The 12,648-nt window shown below is 40.3% G+C and overlaps 1 protein-coding gene across 3 annotated transcripts in view; it reads right to left on the bottom strand.

The window, feature by feature from the left end:
• Window positions 1-10,931, bottom strand: part of cenpu (centromere protein U) — a 110,609-nt gene extending 99,678 nt beyond the window's left edge. For all 3 annotated transcript variants that reach the window (XM_039751013.1, XM_039751012.1, XM_039751014.1), the window contains exon 1: window positions 10,612-10,931. The gene's annotated coding sequence lies outside the window, so the exon portion shown is untranslated. The remainder of the gene's footprint in view (window positions 1-10,611) is intronic.
• Between the last annotated feature and the right edge of the window lie 1,717 nt (window positions 10,932-12,648).

The following is a 12,648-nucleotide window of genomic DNA, read 5'->3' as shown; positions in this document are numbered from 1 at the left end:
TACTTCATACATCATGAAGACCATTGAAAGGCTGGTCCTAAAACAGCTACAGCCCCTGGTTTCAGAACATCTGGATCCTATGCAGTTTGCCTATGAGACACATATAGATGTGGAAGATGCTCTCATCCCTATGCTCCAGACAGCCTATGCCCACTTGGTTAAAGGTGGCACCTCAGTCGGGATAATGTTTTTTGACTTTTCCAGTGCTTTCAACACCATTCTGCCTCAGCGACTGGGAGAAAAGCTCAAGGCTTTGAATCTTGATGTTCCCACAATCTCCTCGATCATGGACTACCTGACCAACACACAAAAGTATGTGAGGCTGAGGGACTGTGTTAGAAATGGTGGTATGTAAACTGGAACACCTCAGAGAACTGTCCTGTCTCCCTTCCTGTTCAACCCCTATACAATAGCTATCCAGCAAAATACCAGCGCTTGCCCATCTACAGAAATTTTCAGACGACTTGTCCATCATTGGCTGCATTAATAATGGAGAGGAGCCAGAGAACAGGAATGCTGTGGAGGGCTTCATCTTGTGGTGCAGGAATAACAACTTGCAACTCAACATTAGCAAGATAAAAGAGCTGGTGGTGGACTTTAGGCATGTCATGGAGACACTGATACCTGTAATCATCTGGGGGAGGATGTGAAGGTGGTGCAGAGCTACATGTCCATATAAAACAATAAATGGGACTGGTCTGATAACACAGAGGCGCTGTATAAGAAGGGTACTTGCTAAGGAGACGCAGGTCTTTTTATGTGTGCAGAACAACAACAACAACATTTATTTATATAGCACATTTTCATACAAACAGTAGCTCAAAGTGCTTTACATAATAAAGAATAGAAAAATAAAAGACACAATAAGAAAACAAAATAAGTCAACATTAATTAACATAGAATAAGAGTAAGGTCCAATGGTCAGGGGGGACAGAAAAACACACAAAAAAAACTCCAGACGGCTGGAGAAAAAAATAAAATCTGTAGGGATTCCAGACCATTAGACTGCCCAGTCCCCTCTGGGAATTCTACCTAACATAAGTGATAGCTACTGGAAATGTTCTATCTGTCCATAGTGGCCAGTGTGGTGTTCTATGCTGTGGTATTCTGAGGAAGACATTTGAGCTCAAAACAAGCACAAAGCCTGAATAAACTTATCAGGAAAGCCTGCACCATCACAGGATGAACCCTGGACACACTGAGAGCTGTTGTAGAAAAGAGGATGGTGGCATCCAATTTAGCCATTATGAAAAATCCCCTCCATCCCCTCCAGGAGGTGCTGCCTTGGAGCACTTTTAGCCACATTCATCCACCACAGTGTGCAAAGCAGCACTCTGGGGGTCTTTTCTGTCCAGCGCTATCAGGCATTTCAATGCTTCCCCCCAGGGCACTTGTTAAGTTTATTTTGAAATACCATTTTCATATATTTGAACAATGTACATTTATTTACTTATATTTAGTTTTTTTCATTTAATGTCAGTGTCAATTTATTTAACGGCAGTTGGGCTCGGTGTGGTGCTGTGCAGCTTCTGTGAGACTCATTCCAGGCTGTGTGCTCAATTAATGAGCTGATGCCTCAATTAATGTACCGTAATTTTATTGATTTTTTTTTTATTATTGAAACTTATCAGTAGCTGCTGCATTTCCCACCCTAGGCTTATACTTGAATCAATAAGTTTTTCCAGTTTCTGTAGGTAAAATTAGGTACCTTGGCCTATATTCGGGTCGGCTTACACTCGAGTGTATACAGTAGGCAGGAGTAAGCCCATTTACCTATCACTTTTTTGATTGTTTGTATTATTTGTCCTGTGGAGTCTGTGTCCTTGTTTTCTTGTTTCTGCTGGGATTTATTTAGTTTATCTAATCTCTAATCTAATCCAATCTAATAACACATCAGGTAAAAAATTAAAACAGACAATATCCATAAACCATATCAGTTAAAAATATCAAATACAGACTTCCAATATGTATGAAACAGTACAAGTAACAATCTGAGAATATGTGCAATCAGTATCTTTGAATCAAAGTAATTGGTAGTGTAGGTTTGAATTCATATAAATAGCCTGTTTATGAAATATTATTATTTCATATACAATAAACTGTATATTTTATTTCTACCTAGTATGTTACAATGCTTGCTTTGTCTTTATTATGAATTCTTGCCTTTTGTTTTCATTATTATGATTTATAGGGTAAAACAGCCTTTAATGTCACATTCATTGAGTACTGTGAAACTCTGACATGTCACCTCTTTTCCTCCTTAGTATCAGACTGTGAGAAAGAATTTACTGGGCTCTGCCAGAAGAAATGCTGAGAAGATTTTGTTTCTTGGGACTTCTGGCAAGAAGGATTTGTGGGGAAGCTCCCAGTTAAATACTTATTGCTTTATTGCACCAAAACTGTATTATCTTAAAGTTACAAATAAGTGCACCACACCCTGGCATTTGAAAACCCCACAACCGCAAAAATCCAGAGAAGAGACTGTTGAAAAGTGTTGCAAAATGAATGAAAAGAGGAAAAAAAAGTCTATGCACAGAATGGGTTCTGGAACCAAACTCCAGTGGCCTCATTTACAAAGTTTGTGTACATACAAAAACAGGTCCAAAATATGCATACTCAACTTCCCATGCAAATGTCAGGATTTATAAAAGCAAACTTGATGGGTGAACTTGCAAATATTTACAGAAACTCCAACCCAAGAATACGCAATATTTTGGAGAAACTGGGAAATGACTATACCCTTGATCATGTAGGGAAATGCAGCCAAACCAGATAAATGACAACTTGCACACATAATTTGTATCACCAAGCCATTATTATAATATGTGTTGACATGACAAGCTTATTACACTTCAAAAGTTACAAATATAATGAACAGACTATTTTACTTCTCATTTAATAGGGTCAATGCTATGTATTTGCCTTGAAGAAAATTTTTGGTTATATGTCAGTTTATATCAGCTATCTGTTGCAGCTTCTCAGGGAACTGGCCAAAAGGTCAGGAATATCTTAGTCAAGGTTCATTCCATCATACCTGTTGTGCTAGAAGCCATTAACCAACCAGTGAGGCACCACATTCAGTTTTCGTAATTAAAGCCATTTACTGCACTCATATTGCAATAAGGCACCAAACAAGAATGAAGCTGCTTTTGTTAATGCATAATCATCTGTGGTGCCATTAAGCAACTGACAAAAGTTGAGGCTCGGGTCAACGTGTGATTCAATTATTTTGTGGCAAACTAGCTTTGACATATCGTAAATGAGGGCTATCTCATTGGTAAGGCAAAAGCCTGAACTCTCAGTTTTTGATATGGCCTGTACTATTCATTGTAACAGCAACCACGTCATTACACATACCAGGCAATAATGGCTGTCCACTCAGACATGGGCACCTCACACGTCCTTGACCCTCCAGAACGTAGAGGAGAGGCACTATAATGCTGTGTATGATCTTGTGCTCTCTGGTGTGGAGCACAGACAGATACTCTTCATTGCAGTTGACAGTATCTAGATGGGTCAGGTGTCAAGGCTACTCTACCAACCAATGAAGTTCTGCAGCATCGTGCCTGCATATATTTGAACTTGTTCAGCATGCTCTGTATATGGATGTTTCAAGGCGGCGTTCTAGGCACATTCATATATGCACATTTAAAAAGTGGTTGCGATTTATAAAGGGTAAATTGCTTAGAAATGTGTGTACACTGGGTTTTTAAAATCTGATTATTTTTTGGTGTATGCATTACCCATTGTTTTATAGGTGTATGCACATTTTCACGCTCAAATTCACAAAGCACTTTTATAAATGAGGCTCCTGGAGAGGACCTAGACTCAAATCTACTCTGTAGTGGCCCAGCATGAGAGGCGCCAGGCAGGCATGTGCTTACTTATAACCTCCAGGCTTGGCATGTGTATGTTGGAGTTTACCCCAGTGGGCAAGAGGGCTGACTACCTGTGACTTCAAATAAGGGAAAGAGCTTTTAAGCAATGACAAGTGGTTCAAAGTATTCTACCTTCTTGGAAACCATGGGGGGCATGCTGGAACGTGCTTCCACTGGGAACTGTATTTGTTCTACAGGAGGACTTGAATGCTCACATGGGCAACAACAGTGAAACCTGGAAGGGTGTGATAGGCAGGAATGGCCTACCTCATCTGAACCCGAACAGTGCTTTATATTTGTATTGGACAACTGTGATAGTCGGTTTGTGCATAATGAACACCATGTTCAAGCATTCAAGCATAAAGGTGTTCAGAAGCACACTGGATGATAGATTTCACAGTTCTTTCACCAGATCCAAAAGCGCAGTAGGGTTCCACATCAGTTCATACGTATTTAAATAAAAGCAGTGTGGCTCAGGCTGCATGGGTCTGGGTGTGCCTGGAGTGATTAATAAGGAAATTGGCTGATCATGTATTCACATGCTGATGTGATCATTTCAGCCAATTTTCTATTTGGAATTCCACAGGTCCTAATTAAGGTAACTGCACCTACAAGTGTAAAAGGAGCCTGAGCAGACAAAGAGGAGGAAGAGGAGGAGGATGGAGAAGGAAAAAAAAAGGAGAGAAAAATCACCATAGAGAATTCGGGTAAGACCAAAAAGGGGTGGGTTGAATCAATGCAATGGACAGGTGGCAAGCTGGTCAGGTGTTCCCAAAAGGGAATGAGAGGAATGGAAGGCTGGTCCTGTTGAGAATTTCAGAGGAACAGGAGTGATCGAGTGATCCAAGGGTCCTGCCGGACCAAAGGCAGGGAGAAGGATGATGGAGACAGGCTTCACACATTCTAGTGGTGACCGAGTGAGCCAGCTGGGACAACGGCTGGACAGGGGATTACGCTTGCTGGTGCTTATTCTCTACTGTTGAGACCTGATGAGTGAGTGTGGGAGGCAGGAGAAAGAGAGAGAAGCACTGAGGCTCACAGGAGGATTTAATGAATGTACTGATTTAACCTCTGGGATTTTATGCTTGTTTCTAACCCTTACTGGATTTATTTGTCAATAAATTTAAATTCCACAAGTTTGGCACAGATTTTATTAGAATATTTATTTATTTACTGTGAAGACTTTGCACTGCAGAGTTTGTACTTTGAGTGATTTATAATAAAAAGCACTAAGGACCTGCACCAATCTTGTTGTGTGCCGTTATTACCTTAGCCATCCTGGTCATTACAACCAATTTCCAGGTTCAAGAAGGGAGGATGCCATCAAAGGGCAACTAGGGCATCACAATGATTAAATGTTTTTAACACTCATGTGAGGAGAGAGGCTGAGCTGTCAACTGCTTACTGTCTGGTTGTGAGATGAATCAGAAGGTGGGGTAAGATGACAGAGAGACCAGGCAGACCAAAACATATAGTAAGAGTGTGCTGGGAACGTTTCTCAGACACCCTTATGCAGGAAATCTTCAACTCTCGACTCCAGGTGAATTTCTCTTGCACTCTTAGGAGGGATGGGACAATGAACTCAAATGCAACAGTGCTTAGACGGCTGCACAGAGATGCAGATACAAGGTCACTGGTGCCTGTTGCAGCAGTAATCTCCGAACCCGGTGGTGGAACCAGTAGTAAAGGGAGCCTTTCAAATTTGGCAGGATGTGGAATTCCAAAGGCATTTGGCAGGTACTGACATGCCAAGCGGTGCATGGTGATGAAAGATACAGAAACAAAATTGTGGATGTGGGAAGAGTTCAGTTTGGCCATGGAAATGACTTTCTGTCTGGCATAAACCAATTTTGGCAAACTGGCAGGTACCTCAAGGGAAGCAGTATTCTGCCCACTCACTTTAGAGCAAGGATGGAGTTCTGCTGACCTCACGTGGGGATTTTTTGTGTAGTGGAATGATTACTTCAAGGATTTCCTGAATCCCACCAACACGACTTCCTTTCAGAAGGATGAGCCAGGGGAATGAGAGGAGGACTCCCCCAAGACTCCAGGGGTTAATGATATTCACCCTGTGTTCTTAAAGGCTAATGATGCTATAACACTGTCTTAACTGACGCGCTTGTTCAATGTATTCTAAAAAATGTCAAATGTAGGGTGTGTTCAAACTTTAGGGGGAAAATCACCTTCCTCAGATACCATGAGTATGCCTACGACAGGGTTCTGGAAAGGACCCAACTGTTGATCAAGCCTCAAATTCAGGAAGATTACTATTGAACAATTGACCAGCTTTTCACCCTCACAAGGATTCTGCAAGTTCCACAGGAGTATGCCTAACCAGTCTACCTGTGTCTTGTGCATTTTGAAAAAGCATACAGTTGCATCACCTGGTGTGTCCGGTGTTGTGTTTGGGTGATTTGGGAGTATGGGGCACCAGGCCTGCTGTTGCAGGCTATCTAGTCCCTGTACAAACAAAGAGTGAAAGCTTAGTTTGCATTGCTAGAAATAAGTTGGACTCGTTCCCAGTGGATGTGGAACTCCACCAGAGCTGCCCTTTGTTACAGCTTCTGTTCACATAGGTAGAATTTCAAGGAGCAGCCAAGTAGAGACCTCAACATCACTTCTCAGCTCCGAAGCTGTCTGCAGCCAAGTGTGAAGCTTCCAGGATGAGGTTCAGTACTTTTAAGTCTGTTGTCATGGTTCTCAGACAGCAGCAAGGAGTATGGGGAGGTGGACGGGCATGAGGAGGACTGATTTTAAAAAAAAACAGGACTAGTGGAACCAGCATGTCAGATATCAGAAAAAGTGCGTCAGGAAGTGACGTCTATGTTCTCAGTGTCAGTGCAGTCTGTGTAGTGCTGCTAAGCGTATAGCTGCTTTTGGCTGCTGAAAATGGCCGGTGACGCTAGATGGCTGTCATGACTCTGCAGTACAGTTACTACAACAGTGTATGATGAGTGTCATAGCTGTGCTGGAAAGAGAGGCCACTGAATGAAATGATATTACAGCTGAAGGATTAAGCAGATGTATTAAAACGTGCAATTTTTTTTCCTCTCTGATGATGCTTTCAGACATATTACCTTTGTTGTCCAACTGATCTAAGGCTTGGCAAAGGCAAGATATCAATCTTACTGAAATGGAGTCAATTTTGCTCCCCATAAAATTGTCCATCATGGAGTTGAAAGGCACTGCTGGGAGGTATTTTCAAAGCCTTCTTCATTGTTTGACAGAAGAATGGTCAGATCTCCGCATTGTTTATACACTGAGTGATGTAATGTCATTCAAAACTGCAATATATGATAAATACCTAGAGACAGCGGTCAAGCCCCTAAATGCAAGATTCCCTGACATGCCAATTATTTCCAGCTTTTCAAAGGTTTTCAATGCAGAAACTCATGATTCAAGTGAGTCTGCCGAAATTATTTTCGATCATAACTCCAAAGTGGTACCCCTCCAATTTTAAAATATGAAAGTAGCAGGCAAGAATGGACAGTTGTGTCAAAAATGATCAGGTGAATCATACAAAGACTTCAGCCAAAACAGATTTTTACTAAAAATGGCAACAACATCAGAGCTCAAAGAGTCGTTTCCAAATTTAGCCAAACCAGCTCATATTGGGCTAGTAATCCCAGCGAGCACAGCTGAATGTGAAAGGGGGTTTTCTGCCCTTAAAAGGATCAAGACCTGTTTGAGAAATCGCTTTAATAAAAGCACGCTAAATAATCTCATGCCGATCTCCTTGGAGGGCCCAGATCCTGGGGACTTTGATTATGGGAAAGCTGCAGACAACTGGGCCTCTAGGAAGAAAAGAAGAATAAATATTTTAAATGAAGACACCTTCTGCATATGCAAGTTGGCTTTGAAGAATATTTTTTAATTTTTCTTCATTAGGTTTCCCATACTTTTCTTCCCGACGACAACAATACTTGTGCCTCTTGGTTTATGTCATAACAATTGTTATTTTAAAAATTTTAAAAATAGGGTTGCAGGATCCTGAATTGGGTACTTCTTAAATTTAATAAAAATATTCTGGCACAAGTGTCAAACCTTAAAAAAGGAAGTCATACTGAGCATTGGAAAATAATAATTAACTAATACAATTAGTGCACATTTAAATTTTCCCCACCACCAAATTTCCCCATCCCGCCCCACCTGGCTACTTTTTCATGCCACCCGGCTGGAAAGAATTTCTGGGGAGAACACTGTTGGGGATGAGATTCTGCTTCTACAAGAGGAAATTAAGTACCTCAGGATCTTGTTCGTGAGTGAGGGAAGAAGGGAGCCAGAGATCGACTGGTTGTATGGAGCAGCATCCTCAGTCATTCAAACATTATACCAATCAGTTTTGGTACAGAGTGAGCTGAACCAAAAGACAAAGTTTTCCAATAACCAGTCAATCTACATTCCTGCCCTCACCCCTTTGCCACAAGTTGTGAGTAGCAACAGAAAGAACTAGATTGTGAATACAAGCAGCAGAAATTAATTTCTTTTGTAGGAAGTACGGCCTCAGCCTTAGTGAATGGGTAAGGAGGACAGACATTCACGTGGAGGTCTAAGTACAGCCGCTGCTACTCTGCACCAAAAGGAGCCAGTTAAGGTGGTTTAGTCATCAGATTAGGAGACCTCCCTGGACACCTTTAGCTGGGAGGAGACACAGGACATGCTGTAGGAATATCTCTTGGCTGGGTTGGGAATGCCTCGGTATCCCCGGAGGAGTTGGAGAAGGTGGTGGGGAAAAAGGGAGGTCTAGACAACTTTGCTTAGACGACTGCCCCCACAACCTGGATCTGCATAGGCATCAGAAAATGGATAGATGAATGGATGGAGAAAAAAGGGAAAAAAAACAAAAACTTTTATTCTGTTTTGCTATTATCCTGTCCTTTTTCCAAGTGAGCTGGGTTGGGGTCTAATTAAAAGTATATATTTTTCCCCCATTCTGAAGTAATTTTTTTTTTTTATATATAAAAAAGGAACCCATTACATGCTAGAAAACTGAACCAAAAGTTTATGCAGCTACCTATTGCTTTTCTTTTGCTAAGTGTGATTTATTTTCAGCCTCAGTATGAATCTTTCTTATTAAAATACAAGACAATGCATGAAGCGTATGTGTTTGGCACTAGACGAGATTAACTTCAAATGAACAGGAGATATGAATTAGCTGGGCATACGTAATGTCCTGCCTCTTGCTTCTAGAAATACTGCTGAATTTAAAAATATCCCAACTCTCCACAAACTGATCACAACATCAATACATCTATTTTCGGAATCCACTTCATCCAATTGTATAGGCACAGGCAGCCACAGCCTATCCTGACAATTCCATCTCTTAACAAATAATTACATTCCAGTCTATTAACTCAACACTGCACACCCAATGAAAAAGGGGAATGAAATGCTTACTGGTTACAACAACCACATCAGACAGGTGCAATCATCAGAGAAAATGTTCACAATTTATCAGAAAGGCCTAGTGAACCAAGATTAAAAAAAAAACACCCACAAGAACTGCAGTAGTGTCCAAGTGCATACAACAAAGGTGCACATATGAAGCGCTACAAAACGACATACGGAGTGCAACTGCACTCTTGTCATTTCTGACATTTATCACCCAATACTAGACACTGTCACAAAGTCAGCGGCAGTCTTGTAAACTTACACAAAAAAATAAAGGATTTCCTTCCTTAGGAATGCTTGACATGCTGCGAAAATGGTACAGACTTTACACCAAGGCATTAAGAAAGACATGCTTATTCACAGTAAAAAATTATTCTGCCTTTTCGCTTAAATAAATAAACTACAAAGTCCGTCTTGCAGAAAGAACAATTTCTACCAGGCATCACACTTCCCTTCTTCCTACCAACACTTTGAATTTATTGTCTTTAATAAACATGACAGAAGAATATATAGTTGCGTACTGGAGAGTGGAAGAGGAGGATCCTAGAACATAAGAAAACTCTTGGAAAATGTACTCGTGTCTGCTATCATATATGAGCGGTCTGATATCCCAGGACTGCTATTATGGAGGTGCAGTACTTTTTTTTGTTTTTAATAAATTACTACGTTAATATAAACTTTCCAAACACGTTCTACCAAAGTCAACTTTCAGATTCTGGATAATTCATAATTATTAGTTTTTTTCAACACGACACGAGAAATGAACTAACAATCTCATGAATTAAAATCCAATTATTTTGTCACTATAGACTGCAGATAATCCAGCGCAAAGTTATTTTAAATGTATGTTCTGTAAAAGAATAAGTACCTTAAGTATGTAATGTAGTACACATACAGAATAAAATATATTTGGACCGCTATGTCAAATACTATTGATCTCTGCCAGATACGTTGACGTGACATGATAAAGTCACACCGCTGGATAAGTAAGGCCTTGTAAGGTTTTTTTATTAAGTACATTACTGGATAAGGACTAATAGATATCGTACGTCTTCATAAATACTGTCCTGTGTATTACCGTAATGGATGCTTCTTGCTTTTATTATAAATAAATACCTGGGCATGCAAATTGATTGGAAATAAAAATAATTAGCTGTGCGAAAATTCCTTAAAGTCCACAATTTTTCGCCAGAATACGGCTGTTCATGAGGCGAAACCCGAGCAGAATGGATAGAAGGCGAAGACCCAAATAATATTCTCTCAGTCCTGCGGGAACAGCGAAAACCTGATTCTTCAGTTGAAACTTTAACTACAGACAAAATTACAATTATGTGTGACATACCTTTGAACTGTCCGCTCCGCTGCTTAATTTGTCCAGTTTGACTAAATCCACATACTATTCTGTACCGTTCATAGTCAGATATTCTCCCGCTAAAAAGTACTAAAACAAAGACACTGTAACTAGTTGGACGGGGGGGAGAAGTGTCAATGTGGCGTACAGAAGCTGTTCGACAAACGTAAGATACAGGGAAACACTCACTACTCATCGAGTTCATAATAAAACTACTTAATTGTTTACAAAAATAATTTTAGAAACACCAACAAGTGCAAACAGGAAAACGTAATTATTATCTAGCACACTCCAACACTCTTGAAGATGACCTCGTCCACTTTTCGACCAACGAGTAGCGTAAGGACTAGAAGAAAGATGAAGTTCAGAGCGCATAGCGAATATTGCCCCTAGCGGCTTGGGGAAGTAAGAAGTCTTTTGCATGGTTTACGTAGCTTCAAGGAGTTTTTCTTTTCTTATTAACAACCTGCCTGCAAAACCTAAACAGGCAAAGAACACACGGAAAGGTAACGCGAACCATTTTATTTTTGAATGCGCCAACGAACTGTTCGGTAGCTAACCTATGCAGATGGGCCATAATCGCCTACCTACCTTACCTTATGATCCTCGCCATAGCCGAATGTCTAATTCGCCTTAAAGGTGAGTTGGCCCTGATCATCAAATATTCTGTGTCCAGTTCCTGTCTGCTACAAGACCACCAAATCAAAGAGCACAGGGCCAAAAATGACTACAGACCAGTACTTTAAACCTCTGTCTGTAGTCAGAAAGACATTTAAAGTGCCTTATTTTAACTTACTTCAATAATGCTACAAAATACTTCCTGGATCCATTTCAGTTTGCATTTAGAGCCAACCAGTTTGTGATTTTGGGTCCAAGCATTACTTACCTGATAAGGTGCATATGTGAGGATCTCGTTTGAGGACTTTTAGTCTTCTTTCAGTGCTATTATCCCAGAGCTCCTAGATAAGAAAGTCACCCAATTCAACCTGTCATTGGATTAGAGAAGATTTTCAATGTTCTAAAAAATTTTCCTTCAAATGCACAAAATAAACATGTATTGATACAAAATTATTACCATTATGAAGAAGTATTCATTTTAAGTTTCTTTTAGATGAGTCTATAAATAGTCAGAATTCTTCTGCATTGCAGTCTCTGACACGTTTCTGCACTAGGCCATTTACATAAATGTAGTAAACCAAGAATCCATCTTTCTTGAAATATACTGCAAACCCTGATTCTCTGTTTCTGTACCACAAGAAAGTTGTGTCTGGATGTAATAAGTTTTTAATCAGAAAAGCAAGAGCTCTGCAGCATCTTTGGGAAGGCCTAGATCTCTTACTAATCTGTTACGTTCATCCTCAGTGAATGGCTGTGCCTCATTGCTTAAACATGTAGGGACAAATTCTTCATCTTCATCTGAAGTTACCTTCACCCTATGAGTGACTTTCTACAGAATGAGGACTGTCAGGTGAAGTAGAGATTAGTGCATCAGGTCCATGTGGCACAGGTCTTATTATTCAGAGGTGCGCACTGTTTGTCCTGGGATCACATGTATGAAATTTGCTTATGCTCAGATATATGTGTAAGCCATTTCTTATGCAAAAGTCAGGATTTATAAAACATGAACTTGGGAGGAAATTGGCTTAACAGTGCAGCAGATTTTGATCATCCATAAGTCCTATGCAGACTTTTTTTGGTGTTTGCAGTTTTGCAACTCTAGGTGGCAGTACAATGAAGTAAACAACAAGTCTCATTTCATTGCACATTTCAATGACGTGTCAGTCACATTCTGAAGTTCTTCAGCTAATCATATCACACTATCTAACATGTTCTCTCAATACAGCTGTCTTCAGTGTTGGTAATACCATCTAATGCATATTCTTAGTGTTAATTGCCTTACTGTGTACCCTGTGTATTTTGCCCACAAAAAGGGTGTGATGTGTGTTCTATGACATAACTGGCAATGGCAGTGTTGGCTCTTTTAGAGGGTATGACCAGTGACAGGTTAAAGCAAGTTTTCAGGGATAA

The sequence above is a fragment of the Polypterus senegalus genome, chromosome 4, assembly GCF_016835505.1.
Source record: "Polypterus senegalus isolate Bchr_013 chromosome 4, ASM1683550v1, whole genome shotgun sequence".
NCBI lineage: Eukaryota > Metazoa > Chordata > Cladistia > Polypteriformes > Polypteridae > Polypterus > Polypterus senegalus.
The sequence above is the reverse complement of the archived record's forward strand: the minus strand, read 5'-3'. Positions and strand labels throughout refer to the sequence as shown.